We start from the raw sequence: 24342 nt of genomic DNA on the forward strand, positions 1-24342 counted from the left end.
ACTTTTTCCTTATTAGATGATAAAGATTTGCAAGAAAATTGATGAAATTTGAAGCCTTGGGTCGATTTAGGTTGATTAGGGTTATAGTAGCGCCGCTATTAGAGAGAAAATTGAAGTTGGGTGTGAAAAAATGATGTTTTGTTCGTGCAGAATTCTTAAGTAGCAGATGCAAAAGCGTCGCTTTTCAAACAGGAGCGCCGCTCCTGACAAAACAGAAGCGTCGCTTTTGAGAGAAAAGCGTCGCTCTAGGCGAACTAAAATCGCCGCTTTTGAACACAAAAGTGCCGTTCTTGGCTACTGTCCATTTTTGGCACAAACTCACAGGTTAATGCATCGCTCTTGTAGTAAAAGCGTCGCTCTTGGAAGTGAAAAGCGCTGCTCCTAGGGCAAAAGCGCCACTTTTGTACCTGATTACAGTTTTTCCAATTTTAAGTCCATTTTGACCCATTCACAAACTATTTTTGACGTTTTTCGGTTTTACCCATATGCATGTAATGCAAAAACATAAAAATGAAACTAAGAAAAGGAATATCATACAATTCTAAACGGAATGCAATTAAAAGAAATTATATACATAATTGTGGAAAGTTTTTAACGAGTCTATCACCCGACTCCCATTCTCTTGAGATTTCAACTAATCCCGGGGTGGTAAACTTCCCTTCCCTTTGAGCTAAGGGAAACATTTTCATTACCGCCACCACTTAACATTGACATTAACCAATCATTCATTACCTTAGTTTCATTGATTAACTCCTTAAGTTTGACTTTCTCATGTTTTGACAAGTTTGACACTAGGTGTTTTCTCAAGTGTTCATCCTTTTTGGATGAAGCTCGATACACCTGCCCAAATAACTTTCGCATAGACTTGTCAACAACATCATTTTGATTTTTTACTTTACCTTGAATTCCCTTGGTTAATCTCCCACTACCTTTAGTTGGTGAACCAACTTGCCTTGTGCTTGTGAGGCATTGCACACTAGCAACAACTTGTGGTGTGGTCAATGGCATTTATAGTGTTTTAACACGTTTGGTTTTTATACTCATGCATTTCCCTTTATCCCGAAGAGTCAATTTCCCGATTCTAAAGTAAAAGAAGGAGCCCGCGGTTGCCAAAAATGGCCTTCCCAAAACAAGGGGCACAACCGGGTCTTCCTTTATATCAACAATAACAAAGTCAATGGGAAATTCCATGTCCCCCACCTTAAAAATTAAGTCTTCGGCGATCCCCATACTAGAGTTAATTGATTGATCAATTAATTTAACTCCCATTGTAGTGGGTGAAAGATCACCTAGGCCTAGCCTTTTGTAAACGGGGTAGGGCATGAAGTTGATACGTTCCCTCGAATCGGTTAAAGATGTGAGCATCTTTAAACCGTTTACATTGCATGGGATAAGGAAAGGTCCGGGATCACCCATTTTTGATGGTAGGTTACATTTCTTTAAAATTCCATCACACTCCTTTTTCAAGAAAGTGGTGGATGCTTGCTCAACATCTCCCTTTTTGGCCATGAGTTTCTTCAAAAATTTCCCATAGTTGGGCATATTCTCAAGCACCTCCGCCAAGGGGAGTTTAACGTAAATATTTTTGTTGTCGGGTAAGGTTAACTTACAATCCACATTATTTAGATGTGTAGGAGGTAATGATTGAGGGTGTGAGACCGGTGTCTCATTTTTCTCCTTAGTTGATGTAGCAAGAACCTCGACCTCATTCTTTTGCGCCTTTGTATTCGATAAAGTTTCGACCTTTTGCTCTTTATCAACCTTTCCCAATAGAAATTGCTCAAAATCACCCTTTAACTCCTTGCATGTCGACTCGGTAGCCTCCATGGACATTACACTTTTAACTTGGTGGGGAATGAATGTTACATCGTCCAAATCTTCTGAAAAATTGAATACCCCATAGTCGATAGTATCAATTTCTAACGCTTCATCAAAATCGAACTTGTCTCCTTCAATGTCGAACTTGAAAGCTTGAGGATATTCGGATTGATCCTCTTCGGTTGAATCAATCGAGTTCACTTGAGCATAAGTATTGGTAGGATTTGATGAACTCTCTTGATATTAGGTTGGATTGGTAGTGTTGCTCTCGATAGGAATAACTCTCGTGTTATTTTGGTGGTTTTGTTGGTTATTTCGGTTGTTGTTGTAATTAATCGGGTTAACTTGAGTCTTTGAAGGTAAAGTTCCTTGTGGTCTTTCGGTAACTTGATTTGAAATTCTTCCAACGGTGCTCTTAAGGTTTTGAAATGAGGCTTGTTGGTTTCGGAGTTGTTGCTTCAAGAGCTCATTCTCTTTCATTAGAAAAGCTTCGCTTGATTCTACCTTCTTGATGTGGTTTTGCATGAGTTCTTCTAAGCTCTTCGAAGGTTGGATTGTTGATTGTTTTGTTGAGGTTATTGATTGTAACCTTGGTTATTTTGTGATTGACTACAACCTTGGTTGTTTTGATAATTTGAATTGGCTTGATTGTTGTAAGGTTGGTTGTTGTAAGGTTGTTGGTTTTGGTATTAGAAATTGTTATTTCGGTTTTGGTTATAGTTGTTGTAACCTTGATTTCGGTTTTGATTTGTGAATCCGGGTGGTGTATTGGTTTGGTGGTTGAATGATACTTTTTTTTGATTAGGATTGTATTAGCTTTGGTTAGATGTTCCTCCCCGTTGGTAGTTTTGATTACTCACGTAGTTCACATGAGCATCCGAATTCATGGGAATATCATCTAGATCAACATGATTGCATTGAGTAATTCGAGGACAATTCTTCGTGAGATGTGGACCCTCGCATCGTTGACAACCTACTTGCATTGCAACTACCGTTTATTGAATCTTCTTCAATTCTTTCCCAAATGTTTGAAATTGATTGTTCAAGCTTGAAAGCGTCACTTGTCCATTATCACTCTCGACTTGTGCTACACTTTTCCTTGTCAAATCTCGCGGTGAAGGTGCCCATTCATACGTGTTGACCGAGATGTCTTCTAGCATAATTTCGGCCGCATTTGGTGATTTGTACATAAATACCACACCGGATGAAGAATCAAGATATTGCTTCGTAAAAGTATTACAACCCCAATAGAATGTGTTGATATACTCCTTCTTCATCAAACCATGCGGTGGGCAAGCTCTTAGTAGCTTCTTGAATCGAGCCCATGCGTCATACAAACTCTCATCACCCCGTTGTGTGAACCCATTAATCTCCATTCTAAGCCGCTCTACTTTTAATGGTGGAAAGAAATGATTATAAACTCGTTTGTTAATTCGTGAAAAGAACTTATTGAATCGGATGGTAAACTTCGCATCCAAGCTTTTGCGTCTCCTTGAAGTGTGAAGGGGAATGCCCTTAGCTTAAAAGATCGGTGATGTTTTTGGTTTTGTAAATATCACAAAGATCATTAAAGTGTTAAATATGTTCGAACGGGTTCTCTTCTATCAACCCATGAAAGTATGTATCCTTAATCAACGTGAAAAAGTTACCCTCGATCTTCCAATTATCCGCTTCAATTGGTGGTGCTATCATTGTTGGTACAACTAATCTAGCGTTCCACATTGGTGTGTCGTTTGGATCATTCAATAATTCTTGATTAACCGGAGGACCATTAGGATTGCCCTCTTCATCGTGAATTGGATTACCGTTTGGATCCATCTCTTCTAAACAAAATGGCAAAGCTTCGAAATTCTTTCTTAATACCCTTTCTTCTCTACGATTATAAACCCCGTGCATGTGTCTTTTCGAATCTGCGAATGGATGTGTGAACTCTTGATCCTTGTGAGATCTTGTTTTCATACACCAAAGGTACCTATCCTTCGATCACAACACAAACACAAGCGATTTTACAAACGAAAATAATAATATAAAATGCGAAAAGTAACTTCCGTAAGGGTAAACCCTAACGAAAGGATCGAACAATTAAAAGTTTAAACCAAATAACCAACTAGGCTAACCGCATCCCCGGCAGCGGCGCCAAGAAAGTGTGATGCGTTGGTGCGATATACATCTTTTACCCTCTAAATTTATATTTGATTCAAACACTACAATCAAGCACACATAACTAACGAGCACTTAGAACCCTGTTATTATAGCACTTTAATGTAAGTATTCTTATCAAGTTCGTCCCAAGGGACACGGTGTAAGTCAGATATTTGAAACTATCAATTGTCCTAGGGTTTGTTTGATTTGGGGGGGGGGGGGTTCGATTGATATCAACTAACAACTAAAACTTGCACAATTAAACAAACCTAAATTTATCAATTAAACTAGTAACAAGAAACAAATAGTGAAGTATTAAGACTTAAAACAAATTAACTAAGACGTGTTCACTTATCCTCTCTATGCTTGGCTTGCCCCATTTTGCCTATATTGCTATCTCATTAGTTGTTGAACTATTAAATATTTAGCATCACTACTAAACCTCAAATCAAATGATACTCCATGAATTTACACAAGCTTTATATCTTAAGATCGAGTTAAGCATGATTTGGTCATTGAGATTGAGCTTAGGTTGAAATCACTGAAAACCCCCAACTATCGAAATCACTTAAGATAATTGGCATTACTATGTTGACTAGAGGCCAATTGAAAACCAACCTAGATCAAGAACACAATCACTTGCAATTCCTAAGCTAGTTGTCTAGATTACCTAAGGTGTTGAAGCACATATTGGTTCACTTCTCAAATCACTAAGAGAGCTACACAACATATGTAATCAAAGTCAAGCCTAAAACAAACTCATAGCAATGGATCTTTAGCTAACTCAACAACACATGATCATGTAATTCATTCAAACAACAATAATCAATTGATTTGGGGCAAACACTAGCATTAGAGATTCATAGATAAGCAAACACAAGAGATTTAGCCAATCATAGCTAAAATTAAACTAATAATAAGCATAGAAATGTAAATCATCATCATCTTCTTCAAGTTATTACAAGTAATCAATGCAAAATATGAAAAGTAAAGTGAAGATTGCAACCCAAAATGTAAAGAAGATGAAGATCTAAGCTAAACAATGATGAATCTTGAGCTAGCTTCCTTGAATCCACCCTTAAACACCAATGGATGATAAAATTAGGGTTTTGTATGTGAAATTCGGACCTTATGCAGATACTCTCTAAAGATGCATATGAAAAATGACCTAATCTCGTTCCTTTTATAGTGCTGAAAATCTGGGCTGAAACAGCGACAGGAACGCCGCTTTTGGACAAGAGTGCCGCTTTTGGCTCTAAACAGGAGCAGCGCTTTTGTTGAGGAGCGATGCTTTTGGCTGAATAGGAGCGACGCTTTTCATTGTAGGAATGGCGCTTCTGCTCACTGGAGGAAAATGGAGCTGAAATGTGCATAAGAACGTCGCTTTTTCAGTTGGTGCGGCGCTTTTGGTTCACAGGAGCGTCGCTCTTGATTGAGGAGCGATGCTTTTGATGCTGATTCTGCACTTTTCCATTTCCTTAGCCAATTTTGCCCTAGATTTGGTCAATTTTACACCAAATCCACTCCTTAGCCCTTAATTTACCATTGAGCTCAATAGCACATAAAATAGGCTCCAAGATAGTCATAAACCGAGCAAATTGAGGTAGATATCGCGAAATGAAACATATATAAATTGAGCGATATCAATGTGACAGAGCGTCATCAGTACGGACCACATTTTGGTTCGTGCGAACCTTGTGCTGGTCCACACGGACGATCGCTACTGCTGGATTCTGGTTCGTTTAGGTTCATTTGTATGAACTGATGGGTGGTTCGTGCGATTCACTTATTGGTCCGTACGGACGAGGGTTGGGATAGGTGTTATTTTTTTTAAGTATTGTCATTCGTGCGAAGTAAATGTGGTTTGTGCATGGCACTTACTGGTCTCTTCGAACTAGTGTTGGTTCGTGCGAACGGGTTGCGGTAAACCTAACCTGATTTATTGAGCTGGTTCGTGCGAATGACTGATGGTCCATGCGAATGATGATGTCGGTCGTGCGAACAACTGGTATGATTCTTATGACTTTCTGTGATCTGTTCCGACCCAGTTTTCATCCGCACGAACTAAAAGGACCATCCAAGTTCACTCGTGCGAATGACTGGGCATATTATTAGATTTTTGACGACCCGGGAATTTCTGACTAAATTTAAACTTAATCCTTATATGATTTCGATACGATAAGCAAAGTCTATAATGTTGAATCTTAGAAATTTTGAACTATTTTTCATGAATACATTTGACCTTGACTGATCCCGACGATTCACGAACAATTATTTGTAAATAAATATGTACAGGTTAAAACAACCCAACCCGTATTAAAATCGACCCATAAAATTTTTTCCTTTTAATACGCGTTAAATAATACTTTAGGTCCCATTACACTAATTCCAAAACATATTTGTTACCAAAGTAAGTTCAATGAACTTAAAACATACATCAATAATTTAAACTCCCTAATACAATGGTTCATTAATTAAATCGTAATCCGGTTGTAATCATTATGACCCGACTAGTTACGTTAACACAAAACCGAGCATGGTGATTTGGGACTACGCTACCCAAATCCTAATCGAGTCCAAAAGCAAGATCTTCTAAAGCAACCTAGCCAAGATCTCTAATCCCCAAGCTTACCCGAGCCGCCAAGCATGCGAACCTATAAAAATATCAACAACGAGAGGGTAAGCTAACGCTTAGTGAGTGATAATATACTACATACATATATATGTATAAAATGGACACGCCACACAAAAGTCAAATACCGCATACCGGAGCATCCAAATATAACGCAACTACACTAAGCATACCGTACGATCTCTAAGCACAAGCTAAAGATATCAACAAAGTATAAGTTAGTTCACCAACGACAAGGTGAACAATGCCAATGAGCTACACCCAGAGGGTTAGCTAAATCACAACAATACAACAATATACGTATACAATATTTAACATGCTAAACAATATCCAACAACATAATATGGTAAACCATAAAGCTATGGTGCTACCGGCACGTGGTTCACACCATACGCATTTGAGTCTCACTCTTTTATAGTGCTACCGGCACGTGGTTCACACTTCGACGCTACCGGCACGTGGTTCACGCTCATTTTATAGTGCTACCGGCACGTGGTTCACACTCGATGCTACCGGCACGTGGTTCACATCATTATATTTATAGTGCTACCGGCACGTGGTTCACATTCGATGCTACCGGCACATGGTTCACATCTTATCGCACACATGTTATGGCACTATCGGCTCGATGGTTCATGCCATAACACCCACAAATAGATACGCCATATACACGTACGTATAAATACTCTACTCACAATATTAACCCTTCGCCATTGGGGTTATATAATCTACATCACACGCCCATGTTATAACGTACACACAAAGTGTGCACCTCGCCAAAGGTGGTCAACCAAAATGCACAACCGTTCCAATTGGACCTATACAAAAGTACATCAATCCACCTATATGTGAAGTGAGCTCTATGACCGAGAACCACTTCACCCGACCCGCACCCATCCTACACATACATATGCACATAGGATATTAACACTCACCTTGTCGCCTTGATGAATGCTTCCAAGTAATCCACAACTCGTCAATGGAAAGTACCTATTCCATTAACACAAATACAACAACACAATTAGGGTGGATTTACAAATCGACCCAAATTGTCAACTAGTGCAAATTCGACCCAAATTGCACTTCTGAGCTCAAAGCATGCCAAAACCAACCAACAATCACTAACACAAGTGAAAATGGTCCTAATATGCCAATTAAACCCAAGCATAAGCGTTAAACACCAATCTTGCCCAATATGACACCTTAACCCTAATTTTGACCCATTTCAAAATTAGTTAACCAAAATACACCCAAAGTGGTTCCAACACTTTTATAATCACTAACACTAGTGATTACACACTACTTTCAAGCCTTAAACATGGTTAAATCATTAACCAACCCAAAACCCACCAACATCAACAATAACTAGTTACAATTACCCATTTCACCTCCTAAATGGGTTTTACAACAAACTAGCTCAAAACCCTAAACTTGAATATCAAATCACCAAGATGAAATTCGGAGTTAGAACTTACTAATACTGCCAAAGTGATGCCGTTGACGAGTGGAACAACTTTAACACTTGAGGTTTAACCCGAAACAACCTCCTTCATCTCCAAATGGAGTTCTCTCTCTCTCTCTAAAACTCTCCTCTCTCTCTCTAGGGTTTGAAGGTGAAAGTGTTTTTGAGTGGAAATGAAGATAAATTGAGCCTTGGATCAGTCTTAAGGCTCTAGAACTGGCCATAAGTGAATTTACCAAAACACCCTCAAAAGATTCCATTAAAATGGGTTAATAATGTCATTACAGCGACATTTGTTGCGTTTCGCGACACCAATACGCGACACACAACACTCAAACGCGACAAAGTGGACAGAAATCACCATCAGAAGTTGTCTCGTTTTAAGCATGTTTGTCACGGAACGCGACGCACCAGAACGCGACAAACTGCACTCAAACTCGACAGTTTACCTGATGTACTCCAATTTCACTTTTAAAACATCCCAAAGTCAATCGTGGTCAATGCATTACATCCAAACTATTAAATAATCATTCTTGGACTTCAAATGACGCCCCGAGCGTCATGTTTAGAAAAACGGGGTGTTACAACTCTCCCCCACTTAGATTCGATCACGTCCTCGTGATCCTAATCACTTAATCAATCCAAACCGACACACTACGGTTCTCAACAAACGTTTCAATCTAACTTTCATCACATTACTCATTAACCCAAGGACTAATCCATTAACTAAGACACACACTTGAACGCATTCTGAGCGGTGCAATACACGCAACAACCGAAGGTTACAACAATCACTTAGAATACGCGAAATCGCCACGTATTTATCCAATTCCCTCTGGCAATTCTTCTCAAAGAGTTACCCTTAGCAACTAAATCATCACCCGCGATTTATCAAATCACAATCCGAGCACTAAAACCTTACTCATTCCCTCGCATCGGGAAAAATCAACCAATCTCGAACCGAGATATCAATCCCTTAGCGTACCCTTACCGAGTACAATGCTAAAAGCAACCAAGTCTCAACCTAAGGTCAACAACCCGAAACGATGAAGATCGAACCAAACGAATCCTTACGGATAACACTTACCACTTAACATCCCTTGTAGTGCGCAATACAACCAATACGCCATTATCCTAACATCATAAGCAACGGCTAAAACCAAAAGCGCCCAAAATGACTATGGTAACGCTAATCCTAAGGTGTACAAAATCGACTATTGTCACACCCGTAACAACATGTGAGCGAAACACGGCTATCGCATCACTAATCACACAACATGGTCCTCACGATCCCACCATCGGTGTATAAAACAACCGATAGATCACACCACACGGTCCTTACGACCCCACCATCAGTGTAAAAAACAACCGATAGATCACTCGACACCGGATGAAGTCAGCCGAACCCCATCAACGGTCATGCTTCACCGATATATCACTACTCCCATGATGAAGTCAGCGGACCCCGAACAGTCATGCTTCACCAATCACATACTCCCATGATGAAGTCAGCGGACCCCGAACGGTCATGCTTCACCAATCACATACGCACTTTTGGCCTCGAACAATGAGTAGTGCAACATCGCGCTCTGCTACACTATAGTGAACCCTAACGGATACCACTAACCATCCACACAATCGAGCAAGAACCACCTATATAAAACATAGGTACAAAACAATAATTCTCTAAAAGAGAATCCGACACACACATCCCTTAACCGAGGGATTTCACCTTGCTCGCCAAACACGTCCATTATCTCTCAACGAGATTTACCACATTACCACCTCGGTGATAATTTCCAAATCCAAAATCATAAGTACAATTTAACCAAAATTGTACTCTACCACAAATCGACCAAAACTAGGTCCCAACACAAGTTTCGGATTTACTAAAAGCGTCATCCGAAATCTCCCACCAAAACCTCCTCGTGCGGGAGTGTAACTCCCCCACTTGGAATTACGTTCCATAACCACAATTTGTACAACCGTACAACGCTACCACGGGTAGACTTTACTAACAATTGGGTTCACACGACCCATCACCATATCTTGCTCCAACCTTGAGCCTACCAAGGATCTTAACCTATCCTTAAACACTTCGAACGAAAAGTGTACCACAATTTACACAAACTATACTCTCGCAATCATCCAATTGCTTTGGTTTGTCAAATTTCACCTAGTCACTCATGTACCTAAGGGTTTCGCTTCGGTACCCTAAGTACAATGTAACCGCGACACAATCGGAGTCGAACACCACGCTAGTAGGTATAAGAGAGGCACCTAATGTCGCGTCATGTAGACTCCATTACCAACATACATCGAGGTCCAAAACACTCGATCTCAAGGGTTCCAACCACCGGACGAACCTTACGGTTCATCAACTTTAACACGAGGGCGAACACGCTCTAACATCCGAACACCTAAGCCCACCCACATGGCTTGGTAGAAACATTTCCCAATACTAAGGAATGCTTGGTTGCACCAATTCTTACGCCCTTCGCCCAACAATCAAAACGTCACCATAGGGTACTTCCATTAGGAACGTCACCCATGCCGATAACATGCACAACACGATATATTTAACATACTCCAACTCAACACGGCACATAATAAATAATCAAAGGACATATTTATTAAAACGAAATGTACCTTAACGTCTCCTTGCCGCCCCCGTCCCTGCTAACTCGGGACATTCTGATTTACGATGTCCTTCTTCTTGGCAATTGAAACATACCGTGCCATCACCCTTTGGCACCGGACATTCCCAAGACTTGTGACCCCTCACGCCACAATTGTAACACCTAGACGCACTAGAATCCGATATACCCGTCCATGTACCACCCGTGCTCACGCTCGGACCCTTAGTCCTCTTACTTGGAGCACCATAAGAAACAACCCTTCTCTCACTTGAAGGTTTACCAACCTTCGATCGCGAATACGACTCGAAACCTCTAGCCGCAGCGAATAACTCCACAAACGATTTTGCCTGAACTCTGCTAATCTTACTCTTCATGACATCATTCAAGGTTCGATAGAAATCTTGCATCAACAAATGATCATTCTCCAAATACTCCGGGCAAAAACGAGCCTTCGCCATAAAGGTCGTCTTGAGAGTATTCAAGTCCATAGAACCTTGTTACAAATTTCGCAACTCATTACGCATTTCCGACAAATCGGCTGAAGTTCGGAACTCCTCGAAGAATTCCTTCTTAAACTCGTCCCACGATAACACCATAAACGTTTCACCACCAACAAGGTCAATCTTACCATCCAACCAATCCTTCGCCCTACCCCCGCAACAAGCTAGTAGCGAGTCTCATCTTCTTCTCGGGAGGGCATTCAATAGTGCGAAAACACCCTTCGACATCTGAGATCCAAGTTGTACTCACTAAAGGATCCGGTTTCCCGTCATACATCGGGGGTTTAGTCCTCATGAAGCTCTTAAGACGACGCTCTATTTCACCACTACTCCGAGATTCGGAATACTTCCTATCCATTTCTTCCCGAAACGCACTCATTTGTTCCGCAACGGCGGCCGCAACTCTAGCGTTAAACTCCGCGTCGTTCGTCTCGATCCCGTTTCCCGTCGCCATTCTAAGGAATGCAAAACAATTAGATCACGAACGTATAAAGTTATACACACAACACCGCCCCATCTTGCTAAACACTCGTCGTACATCACTTGCTAGACACGATTTGCACCCGTAATAAGGTTGCAAGTCCTTATTACGCACACACGCCGTATCAACTCGTTAGTACAACAACCGCCTCGCTCGATGATATAACCAACACAACGACAATTCTACGCGATATAAACACATGCAAGGGAATAGCATCACAACACAAGCCAAAAATCCTAGTTAGTCCACCTACAAACAAGGCACTAACTATAACCCGTTCCGACCCGTTCACCTACAAGTCACGCAACAAATAAGCACACACAAAAGTCTAAGTCTAGGCACCTATCTCAAGTCGCCTAAATTCCTTCGACCATGCTCTGATACCACTTGAAACAACCCAACCCGTATTAAAACCGGCCCATAAAATTTTTTCCTTTTATAACGCGTTAAATAATACTTTAGGTCCCATTACACTAATTCCAAAACATATTTGTTACCAAAGTAAGTTCAATGAACTTAAAACATACATCAATAATTTAAACTCCCTAATACAATGGTTCATTAATTAAATCGTAATCCGGTTGTAATCATTATGACCCGACTAGTTACGTTTACACAAAATCGAGCATGGTGATTTGGGACTACGCTACCCAAATCCTAACCGAGTCCAAAAGCAAGATCTTCTAAAGCAACCTAGCCAAGATCTCTAATCCCCAAGCTTACCCGAGCCGCCAAGCATGCGAACCTATAAAAATATCAACAACGAGAGGGTAAGCTAACGCTTAGTGAGTGATAATATACTACATACATATATATGTATAAAATGGACACGCCACACAAAAGTCAAATACCGCATACCGGAGCATCTAAGTATAAGGCAACTACACTAAGCATACCGTACGATCTCTAAGCACACGCTAAAGATATCAACAAAGTATAAGTTAGTTCACCAACGACAAGGTGAACAACGCCAATGAGCTACACCCAGAGGGTTAGCTACATAACAACAATACAACAATATACGTATACAATATTTAACATGCTAAACAATATCCAACAACATAATATGGTTAACCATAACGCTATGGTGCTACCGGCACGTGGTTCACACCATACGCATTTGAGTCTCACTCTTTTATAGTGCTACCGGCACGTGGTTCACACTTCGACGCTACCGGCATGTGGTTCACGCTCATTTTATAGTGCTACCGGCACGTGGTTTACACTCGATGCTACCAGCACGTGGTTCACATCATTATATTTATAGTGCTACCGGCACGTGGTTCACACTCGATGCTACCGGCACGTGGTTCACATTTTATCGCACACATGTTATGGCACTACCGGCTCGATGGTTCATGCCATAACACCCACAAATAGATACGCCATATACACGTACATATAAATACTCCACTCACAATATTAACCCTTCGCCATTGGGGTTATATAATCCACATCACACGCCCATGTGATAACGTACACACAAAGTGTGCACCTCGCCAAAGGTGGTCAATCAAAATGCACAACCGTTCCAATTGGACCTATACACAAGTCCATCAATCCACCTATATGTGAAGTGAGCTCTATGACCGAGAACAACTTCACCCGACCCGCACCCATCCTACACATACATATGCACATAGGATATTAACACTCACCTTGTCGCCTTGATGAATGCTTCCAAGTAATCCACAACTCGTCAATGGAAAGTACCTATTCCATTAACACAAATAAAACAACACAATTAGGGTGAATTTACAAATCGACCCAAATTGTCAACTAGTGCAAATTCGACCCAAATTGCACTTCCAAGCTCAAAGCATGCCAAAACTAACCAACAATCACTAACACGAGTGAAAATGGTCCTAATATGCCAATTAAACCCAAGCATAAGCGTTAAACACCAATCTTGCCCAATATGACACCTTAACCCTAATTTTGACCCATTTCAAAATTAGTTAACCAAAATACACCCAAAGTGGTTCCAACACTTCTATAATCACAAACACTAGTGATTACACACTACTTTCAAGGCTTAAACATGGTTAAATCATTAAACAACCCAAAACCCACCAACATCAACAATAACTAGTTACAATTACCCATTTCACCTCCTAAATGGGTTTTACAACAAACTAGCTCAAAACCCTAAACTTGAATATCAAATCACCAAGATGAAATTCGGAGTTAGAACTTACCAATACTGCCAAAGTGATGCCGTTGACGAGTGGAACAACTTTAACACTTGAGGTTTAACCCGAAACAACCTCCTTCTTCTCCAAATGGAGTTCTCTCTCTCTAAAACTCTCCTCTCTCTCTAGGGTTTGAAGGTGAAAGTGTTTTTGAGTGGAAATGAAGATAAATTGAGCCTTGGATCAGTCTTAAGGCTCTAGAACTGGCCATAAGTGAATTTACCAAAACACCCTCAAAAGATTCCATTAAAATGGGTTAATAATGTCATTACAGCGACATTTGTCGCGTTTCGCGAAACCAATACGCGACACACAACACTCAAACACGACAAAGTGGACAGAAATCACCATCAGAAGTTGTCTCATTTCAAGCATATTTGTCACGGAACGCGACGCACCAGAACGCAACAACCTGCACTCAAACTCGACAGTTTACCTGATGTAATCCAATTTCACTTTTAAAACATCCCAAAGTCAATCGTGGTCAATACATTACATCCAAACTATTAAATAATCATTCTTGAACTTCAAATGACGCCCCGAGCGTCATGTTTAGAAAAACGGGGTGTTACACAGGTTTATACATATATAAATATAAATAAATATAATAATTAGAAATAATAAAATTTAATCAATTGAATTAAGAATTATTATTAATAAAGATTATCATTAAGAATTATTACTATTATTACTATATATCATATAATTAATAACCTGTAATGCTAATATCTAATATAATAAATGTAATTATAAGTTAAACTTTAATTATATTAGTAATAATACTATTACCTTCAATATTAAGATCTATATTGGTATTATTAATATTATTATGAAAATGGATATAAATATAAACTATTATATTATTATCATTAATATTATTGTAATTAGTAATATTATTACTTCTAATACAAGATATATACATATAAAACTTGATATTTTTAAGTTGTATTATTATTATTATTAATTATTAATGTTATTATTATCATTTATATTATGAATATCATTATTAGTAATATTATTATAACTAGTAGAAAAATTATAATGTTAGTTATTATGATTTATATTAGATATTACTATTAAAAATTTAATACTCATTATTATATAATATATTACATAGTTACAATACATAATATGTAAAAACTAATATATCCAATATAATTGTTATAAAAGGCTGTTAATACTGTTAATATTAAAAATCAAACTAGTGTTATTAATGTTGTTATCTATAGATATGAAATTTGATATACATTGTTGTAGTACTATTATTATCAGTAATATTATTATCATTATTATAATTAATAAAAGTATTATTAATAATATTAGTGAGATAAACCTTATAGTTATTATTATCACTTTATCACTATTAATAATAATAACCATATTATTATTGTTAGTATATAAAGAGTATCATTATTAAATAAGATTAATATATATATATATATATATAAATAGGTACATATTAATATATAAAAATCGTATATGCATATATACATACAGAAAAATACATATTCTGTTTCAGGTCACTCTCCTTCTGTTTAAATTACATAATTAACGGCAGTATATGTCGACTTCCAATCAGAAAATCCTAAAATCTGATGCACGTATCTATCTGTAATCTCTCTTTTCTTCTTCTGATTGATACTTGTGTACTTCTTGTCGGTAATTTTGTTATACGTCGATATCTGGCTCGCTGCAATCCAATTCCAAAATCAAATCATAATACAGCAACAATCTAATTTCATTACACTCTATAAAGTTTACTGTTTGTGTAAAAATTAAACAGAAAATATAGAAGAACCACCATCACTGAACCATCGTCACTCTCTCTCTTATACTTTCTTGAACTCACCTTAATAAACACCACCACCTTTAACTCAACATGGAATCCACATTTAAGCAACCCATAAACACCTTGTCTTTCATCTTCTCTTCTCTTGCTAGGATAACATTTGTCATTTGCAAACCGATTCTGTTCATCATTGCAGCCATTTCTATACTTCTGTGTTGAATCGAAACAAACAACGTACAACCACATTTGATACAGCAGCTGCCACGCTTGTAATATACTTCTATGAACTCTAAACCTCCACTCTATTTTCGCTACAGCTGCTAATACATTTATTATTATTTGTTTTTGTCGAGCTTCCATCAAAACCCAAACATCTCATTCCTTTTTCTGCTACATCTATTTCTGTTTACAGCCACTCATCATCACCATTTAAGTAACCAACACCCTCAAAACCACCCCAACCGTTTCCTTTTGAAAAATGCTACGCGTATATATATATATATATATATATATATATATATATATATATATATATATATATATATATATATTCTTTCTCTAATCAATATTAAACAAAACCAATCGATAGAAATATAGACAATGATTTGAACTACCTTTGAACCCTCACTTTACTACATACTGCTACTGTTTTCGCTGTAAACCCTCGCAAACCACCACAACCAATTTTTTTTACTTTATCTCCACCTCTGGACACCAACCCAACAATTTGATGTGTTAAACCCTACATTATTATCACTAAATAACGATGATGATAAAGATTCAAGAAGATGATAATTAGATATATAAACGAACCTGCACTTTTTTTCTTTATTTTTTCCATTCGTACATAACCCGTTTAGCCACCCACCTTCAACTCGATCTTTGCTGCTATCGTTTCTGTTTCTGTCGTGAACAACCAACCAAAAATCACTTGTTACTGCTCCTGTTCCTGTTCCATACGCTGCAAACCATCACCATCGTGAGCTGCTACAGCTGCAGTACGTTTTCTGTTTCTATATTTGATACAGTAATGAACGAATGATGATGATTATGATATAACGATGAAGATGATGAAAAGATAATTATGATGTTCGATGATGTAGATGTTACATGATGATGATGAATCACAAAGTTGATGATGATGGTGATGTGAAATGCTTCAATGATTGATGATGATATATATTGATGATGATGCTACGGTGATGGTGATAGTTGATGGAGATGATGATGTTCGATGAGGTGGATAGCGAGATAATGATGGTGATGTTACTTGAGGATGATCGTGAATGATGATGAAGAAGATGAACGATGATCCTGTTCAAGTTGTTTTTAAAAACTCACGAGCCATACAAATAACTTAAATCAAATTAGGCTTGGGTCGTATATAATTATAATGGACATACATAATTGGGTTTTGAGTTGGGCCGTGTTTGTTTATATAGTTGGGCCAAGATAATATATATATTTTCATTTGGGCCGTTTGTGTTGTTGGCCCAAGACCCACCTTGTGATTTTTGCTAAAACGAGATAATGATGATGATGATTTGGTATTTTGGTGGTTGATGACAAGATGAAATGTTAGATAAACGGGTTATATAGTTGTAAATCTGGGTTTAAATCAGAAAAGCATGGTAGATCAGGTGGTCGGGGACGTTTAAGTTTAACCGAGAGGTCTCGGGTTCAAACCCGGGTAGTGGCGATATATTTTTATTAAGAGCCTATTCTTGAGGTTCGTGAATCCGAGGCCAAACTTACATTTGTTCAATGCCGTCATATGTATTTTTACGACAAAATACATTACCGTGAGTTTCATTTGCTCCCTTTTTAAATGCTTTTGCAATATATATTTTTGGGACTGAGAATACATGCGCTGCTTTTATAAATATTTTACGAAATAGACACAAGTAATCGAAACTACATTCTATGGTTGGATTATCGAATCGAATATGCCCCTTTTTAGCTTGGTAGCCTAAGAATTGGTGTTTATTATAATTGCCACCAATTGACGCGAATCCTAAAGATAGATCTATTGGGCCCAAGAAGCCCCATCCGGGTTACGGATGCTTTAGTACTTCGATTTATCATGTCCGATGAGAGTCCCGGAATGATGGGGATATTCTATATGCATCTTGTTAAGGTTGGTTACCAGGTGTTCACCATATGAATGATTTTTATCTCTATGCAGTTTGCGAAATGCTTGATATGAGATGTATATTTATGGAAAAATGAAATCTTGTGGTCTATTAATATTATGGAAATGATTGATTACGATAAACTAATGAACTCACCAACCTTTTGGTTGACACTTTAAAGCATGTTTATTCTCAGGTATTTAGGAAATCTTCCACTGTGCATTTGCTCATTTAGAGATATTACTTGGAGTCATTCATGACATATTTCAAAAGACGTTGCATTCGAGTCGTTGAGTTCATCAAGATTATTATTAAGTCAAGTATAGTTGGATATATTATGAAATGGTATGCATGCCGTGAACTTACGATGTAATGAAAGATTGTCTTTTCAAAAACGAATGCAATGTTTGTAAAATGTATCATATAGAGGTCAAGTATCTCGCGATGTAATCAACTATTGTGAATCATTTGTAATCGATATGGACTTCGTCCAGATGGATTAGGACGAGTCATTTCAAGATTTTCATTGTTGATCCTGATATATTGTTCAATTGTCTTCTTATAGGTTTGTTTTCAAGACGTAATCACTGACTTGAGTTGTATCTTTCTCAGGTGATAAAGACAAAGGAGAAGGCTCGTAACATTTGACCTCTGAGCGCCTTCTCGTGCTGGTAATTGATGAGTGAGACTATCTTCAAATGTATTGTAAAGTAGCAAGCCATGCTACTGTTGGTTTATACCAAATAATTAGAATTACCATGTGTTAGTTTGATCCCTTGCATAGAATGTTGTGTGCTTTATTGTATAAGTGGTTTATATGCACATGTTATAAACATCAACCAAGTCAAAATGGTTGGGGACCCACCGAGTTAGAAAGCTTGAGGTCCGTCTGAGGTCAACTGAGTTACCAAGGTTGGGTCCAGGTCCTACTGTCTATTTCGTATTATACAGAAGGACGCATGCGTTGCGTTAGGAGGGTATGCAGTTGATTCAGTGGGAAGGAGTATCGGTAAACTCTAGCCCGATCATCTAGTAGTTGCAGGCCCTACAAGCCTCTGATTCTCCTATCATTGTTATTTTTTAGTTGTTATTGGACGTTAGCAATCTTTGTAGCTGTTGCGTGTTTGGTGCTTACACTTATCCGTTTGATAGTTTCATTCACTTAGCTTCGTGCTAATCCCCCACATCTTCCCTTGCAGGTTTTTGGTTGTTTGCATGCTAGTTAGTAGGGATAAGGACTGGTGAAGACATGTTTAACAAATACGAATTCTTATTTTATGTTGTATTAAATTTTCATTAGTGTTAGGTAACACCAGTTTACTAACCGGATATCTTAATTACATGTAATGAAGACGTATTTTATGTAGATAATTTTATGTCTGTTTTATATTCTACTTCGACTTTATTTTTTTTAAATGGTTGGTGTTACAGGTATGGCAAAGCCAGCCGCCGACCTCAGTAAGTCGATGGAGCTGAGGCCGCAATATTGAGTTTTATGGCCGCCGTCTTGATTTTTGGAACGTATCTTCCGTATCACAGCTGTCACGCTTAGCCGACTACGTTAAGTTCTTGGCCACCTGCCTGAGGAGATATTGAGAATTATTTCCTTAAATTTTTAAACGAGTAAATCATTTCCTTAATTATAGTCTGCGGCTTAAGCTTCTTGGCCGCTGTACTGAGCTGTCTCTGAAATCTTCTCATTTAAGTCGATTATTTTCCTTATTTAGATTGGCTGCCATCTTGAACATTTTGGCTTCCACATTGAGCTTTGCGCGGAATCTTTTCTTCAGTGCATAATTTACTTTTACTTCTTTTAAACTTCATTGAGGCCTCCGACCTAGGATACTTGACCGCCATCCTGAGCAATTTCTCGATTTTTCTTTCGCTCTTCATTTCTTCATATTTTGGCTTGTTTTCTCTATAATTGTACCTGCAAAAATCACAAATAAACTTTTCAACATTGTTAGTAACCTTTGCTCTATTTTCCCCAAAATAGCAAAGAAATAGGCCATTTCTGTGTGAAAATGAGGAAGATAGCACCATAAAAAGGCTATAAAAATATGTATAATTTTAGTGTCATCAGTCGCAATTGTAGCATTTGTTGGAGAACCCTTTCTTCTTGGCAACACCTCCTTTAGGTCCAACCTTGAACCCTTTCCCATTGTTTCTCTTCTTAGCCTTCGCTTTACTCTTGCTACCTTTCGAGGAGTAATCGTTTTTAATAAATTAGCCTTTGTTGAATAAGAGCTAATGCTCCTTCTAAGAGCAACGTTGTACGGTTCCTCAATACGAAGACGGACCACAATGTCATCAACACAGTCATTTCATTTCGCTTACATTTTAGATAATTCATCAAATCAACCTAACTTGTTGGTAGTTTCTCAATAATTGCTACACCTTGGAATCCCTCACTAATTACCATTCCTTTAATATTTATGAACAATCACTTTCAGTTTTTGGATGTGAGTCATAACAGTCTTTGAGTCAGTCATCTTAAAGTCTACGAATTTAGCCACCGCCCATTTCTTTATACCAGGATCATCAGTCTTGTACTTTCATGCTAAAGACTCTCATAATTCTTTGGCAGGCTTTGCTATTGAGTACACATTATATAGAAATTAATCAAGCCATTAAAGATGGTAGCAGCACAAGAAATCTGTATATTTTCAAGCCTCAACCGCGCTCACAGTTTGAGCATCATCTTCCCCTTCAACAACTTGGGGAGCGGTTTCAGATAAGAGTCTCGCAAAGTTCAGTATGGTCAGGTAAAAGAACATCGTTTGTTGCCAATGTTTATAGTACACACTGGTGAACTTTTCAGGTTTCTCAACATGAGTAATAACATCATACGGTAGTGGTGCAACTGTCTTATCAGTATTGTTAGTAGTAGTAGAGGAATTCATGTTCAACTGAGATTCCATTCGGAAAAGTGAATAGATAACACTTATCAATAACAATGTCAAACTAACAAATAATAATTAATAGTAACCTTAATTAAATAAAGTTTGAATAAAAATCTCGTGTAGACATGTTGGGATTGGAACCAACTCATCACTCTATTAATTATCCAAGATAGACAACCGCAGGTCCGGTCCCGAGAATTTAAAAACCTGGAACGAGGTGGAAAAAAGGTCCTTAGGCTCTAACGAATACTATAAGATATTTAAAATTTTGACAACTAACGTCATATCATAAACATAAAAATATAGCATTAGAATTGCATGTCGTAATAACTAACCAATGATTCTTGAAGCTCTTATCTCATTCTTAATAGAAAATTGTTTAATCACCTCTTCACAATTTATACTCTCTAAGATTTTGTTCTCAATAGTCATCATCGCGAATCCACTAAGTGTTTGTTGAGACATTGTGAATCGTACGTAAGATTTCAATAATTTTTCGAAAAGCTCCTTTCCGTATGTATCAAATATTCGTCATTTATATTTATCTCGACATGTTCTTTTTTTCCGCCTCTTTTTCTTCAATATGATGTTGCCCTTCCGTCTATTCTCTGTACGAGCTTTCCCTTCAAAAGACTGTGTATAAAAAAACTTATGTAGTGCAACAACTTGAGACTTTTTCATTGCTTCATCTTGTCTTTTTCTCATACATTTTTCAACACCGGATAATTATTTAGGAGTCATCCCTAATCCAATTCACCAATTTAAAATCCGAATTAACAATAAACCGAGTATTATAGAATACTATTTTCACTTTGCGATAACAAATTACATTACCACAACACGTTATGAATTAAACTAATAAGCAATAACCATTCTTGGCTTAATTTATAAAGCTATAAATAACTTCTCTTGCAATTTAATTACTAATAAACCACAATATATAATTATATATACAATCAACATATTATAATCCATATTGTTAATTTATATCCAACGTTAATCTTCAAATGTTACTCTTAGTTTTGATGATGACATTTACCTTGAGTGATTGATAAGAATGTCAAAGTAAAAAACACAAGTTCATAAACCTACATTTTCTCTAGCAAATGCCCAAAACTCATAATTCATAAATTAAGAGTGTCGTTTATAAAAGAAGCATGCATACAGTCGACACCACGGTTGGGCCACAAGATTGACCGTCCATGCTCTGTACACACATTCCTCGGTTTAAATAGGTTTTGGAACGTTTTAACACCCACTGGTCTGTCTGTCTGTTATATTGCGCACAGCGCAGGCATATTGTGCGCTGCACAATCTATCTGGAATTTTTGGCAATTACACCTAAACATTTCCAGAGAACTCTTCTAATCGTAGTGAGAGAATCCTAGTGAGATAAAGCTTGAATTGGTGAAGAAAGTGATAAATCCAACCCAATTTGGTATTTATCTTTGTTGATCCAGCTTCTAGTGTATTGGTGCTTGAGGTAAACTCTAATCCGAATTACATGCATTGATTGTTGATTTTGTGTTGGGGTTAGGGTTTCGTGGTGTTAATAAGCCCCTTTTCTCCTAAGAATTTGGAGTTTAGGTTGTAAAGTAATTGGGAAGTAACCATTGAATGAGGGTTTTGAGTTAAATGTTGGAATTTGACTTTGAGGTCAAGCAAATCGGTGTTATGTTAGTTATGTAATTGTGAAACTGATAAGTAAGATGTTCATTGGTCAAAATCTACGTGTTGACTTTGAGAGTTGTCAACTAGGGTTTGAGTCAAGATATAGTGAACTGGTACCTACGTACTTGGTTTAATGATGTAAATGGAGTTTTGGAGAGTATAATCACTAGCTTATTAGTGATTTTGGGCTAACCCTAGGTTGATCAATTAATGTTAAGTGCAATTCGGTTAAGATTGCACTTGTATGGGTCATGAATTGTAAGTGTTAATTTATTAGCTAAATTGTGTATTTAGCTTGATATTTCTTTATCATAATAGGTAAAATGAATTATGACTTGCAAGACTCGTAAATTGAATCGCTTGAAGATACGAGGTGAGTGTAATAGTTTTATGTATGTATGCATAAGTCGTAAGTGTGGATTATTAGTTAGACCACACGGTGATGTGGACTATGAGTTTGACCACAAGGGGAGTGTACTATGTGTTAGACCATTAAAGTGGACTATGAGTTAGACCACTTGATGTCTTGTGATTATACGATAGTTACTAGATGACGTTTGGGCGGCTACGAGGTGAATTTGGATATCTATAAGGTGATATTATGAGCTAACATTTAAATATGAGATGGTGGCATGATTTAGTGTATAACATGTTCGTTGTGGCCTTACATGTTTCATTGTTCGCATGATAGGTGATGTATATGAGTTATGTGTATGTATATATGATGTATATGAGTTAAGTGTTAGCTTACTCGTTTATTGTTGATTGTTATATAGATACAGGTACAAGCAAGGGGAAAGGTAAGCTTGGTGATTAGCTTACTTGTTGATGTGCTTTTGGATACTAGGATAACTCGCTCTTTTGAAGATGCCTTATATGGGTAGTAGTCCTGGTTTTCATGCTCTTACCATGGTGTCTAATGTTGAAAGCAATTCAAGTCAAAATATACACTTAGTTATTTTTGTCGGTCGTGTAATTCCCGAGATTTTAAACTTATTATACTTATGAATGTGGTGTTATTTTGATTGTAAATTGATGTCAAAGCAGATCTTAAGTGATGAGAAACAAATGAAATTGTGTCAAAATGGATTCCAAAGTGCAGGTATGTTTCAATGTTATGGCGTGTAGCGCGGAATGGAAACGCGTCGTGCAGTAAAATGGTTTTCAGAATCAGTCAGCAAATTGTCAGAGTATGTTATACTGCGCGTCGGTAGGTTTTAGCGCGCCACGCAGTATGCTGTAAAAGGAATTTTTCATTTTCTAGAAAACGGGTCAGGGTTCGTTTTAAACGTATGGTCTCCTTCACGGTTGTACTGTGCATCGACCGTAGTTTTCTCTGATGAAAATGCACTTTCTAAATTTAATGATCACCTATGGTTTGACACTTTAATGGTTGAAACTTCATCATATGTACATTATATGAGTTTCTAAATGATGAATAACTAGGTTCAACTGCTTTCATATATGAACATAATTAATGGTCATCAAAAGTCCCAACTAGATAATGCCCCTTCCTAATATATGTGTTAGACATTTATGTATACTTATACATTAATACTTATGATTCAAGTTGCACTTTGACAAGATATTACAAGTATATGTGCTATAACATGCTTGTCTTAGATCAAATCATATGGAGTTGCATTGAATATCTTGAGATATGATTTGCTAACTTGTAAAATATCTTGATTATTATGCCTAGAGGTTTAAATAAGTATATGCACTTAGACATGGATGCAAATGATTTAACGACAAACCATATGAAACTACATAATAATTTTAAGTCTCTATATTCTAATTATTTGTTTTGTGTGATAGCATGTCATGTCCGCATGGAAATTTCGGAGATGCATTCGTTTCGTGCAAGGCTTATTTTTGCAATCCGTTGTTTTGGGCTTGAGATTTCTCTAATTCAACGCTACATGCGAACACGAATGCAGCTTCGAAATCTCGAGGCCGTACAAGGCTTTTTTTGTATGGG

General features: G+C 37.6%; 1 non-coding gene across 1 annotated transcript; it reads left to right on the top strand.

Annotated features, from left to right (window-relative positions):
* Positions 1–3096: 3096 nt before the first annotated feature.
* LOC139860824 (small nucleolar RNA R71) lies at positions 3097–3203 on the top strand. Its single transcript, XR_011763439.1, has one exon. It is a non-coding gene; the product is annotated as a small nucleolar RNA R71 (small nucleolar RNA).
* The last annotated feature ends 21139 nt before the right edge of the window (positions 3204–24342 follow it).

The sequence above is a fragment of the Rutidosis leptorrhynchoides genome, chromosome 7, assembly GCF_046630445.1.
Source record: "Rutidosis leptorrhynchoides isolate AG116_Rl617_1_P2 chromosome 7, CSIRO_AGI_Rlap_v1, whole genome shotgun sequence".
NCBI classification, from domain to species: domain Eukaryota; kingdom Viridiplantae; phylum Streptophyta; class Magnoliopsida; order Asterales; family Asteraceae; genus Rutidosis; species Rutidosis leptorrhynchoides.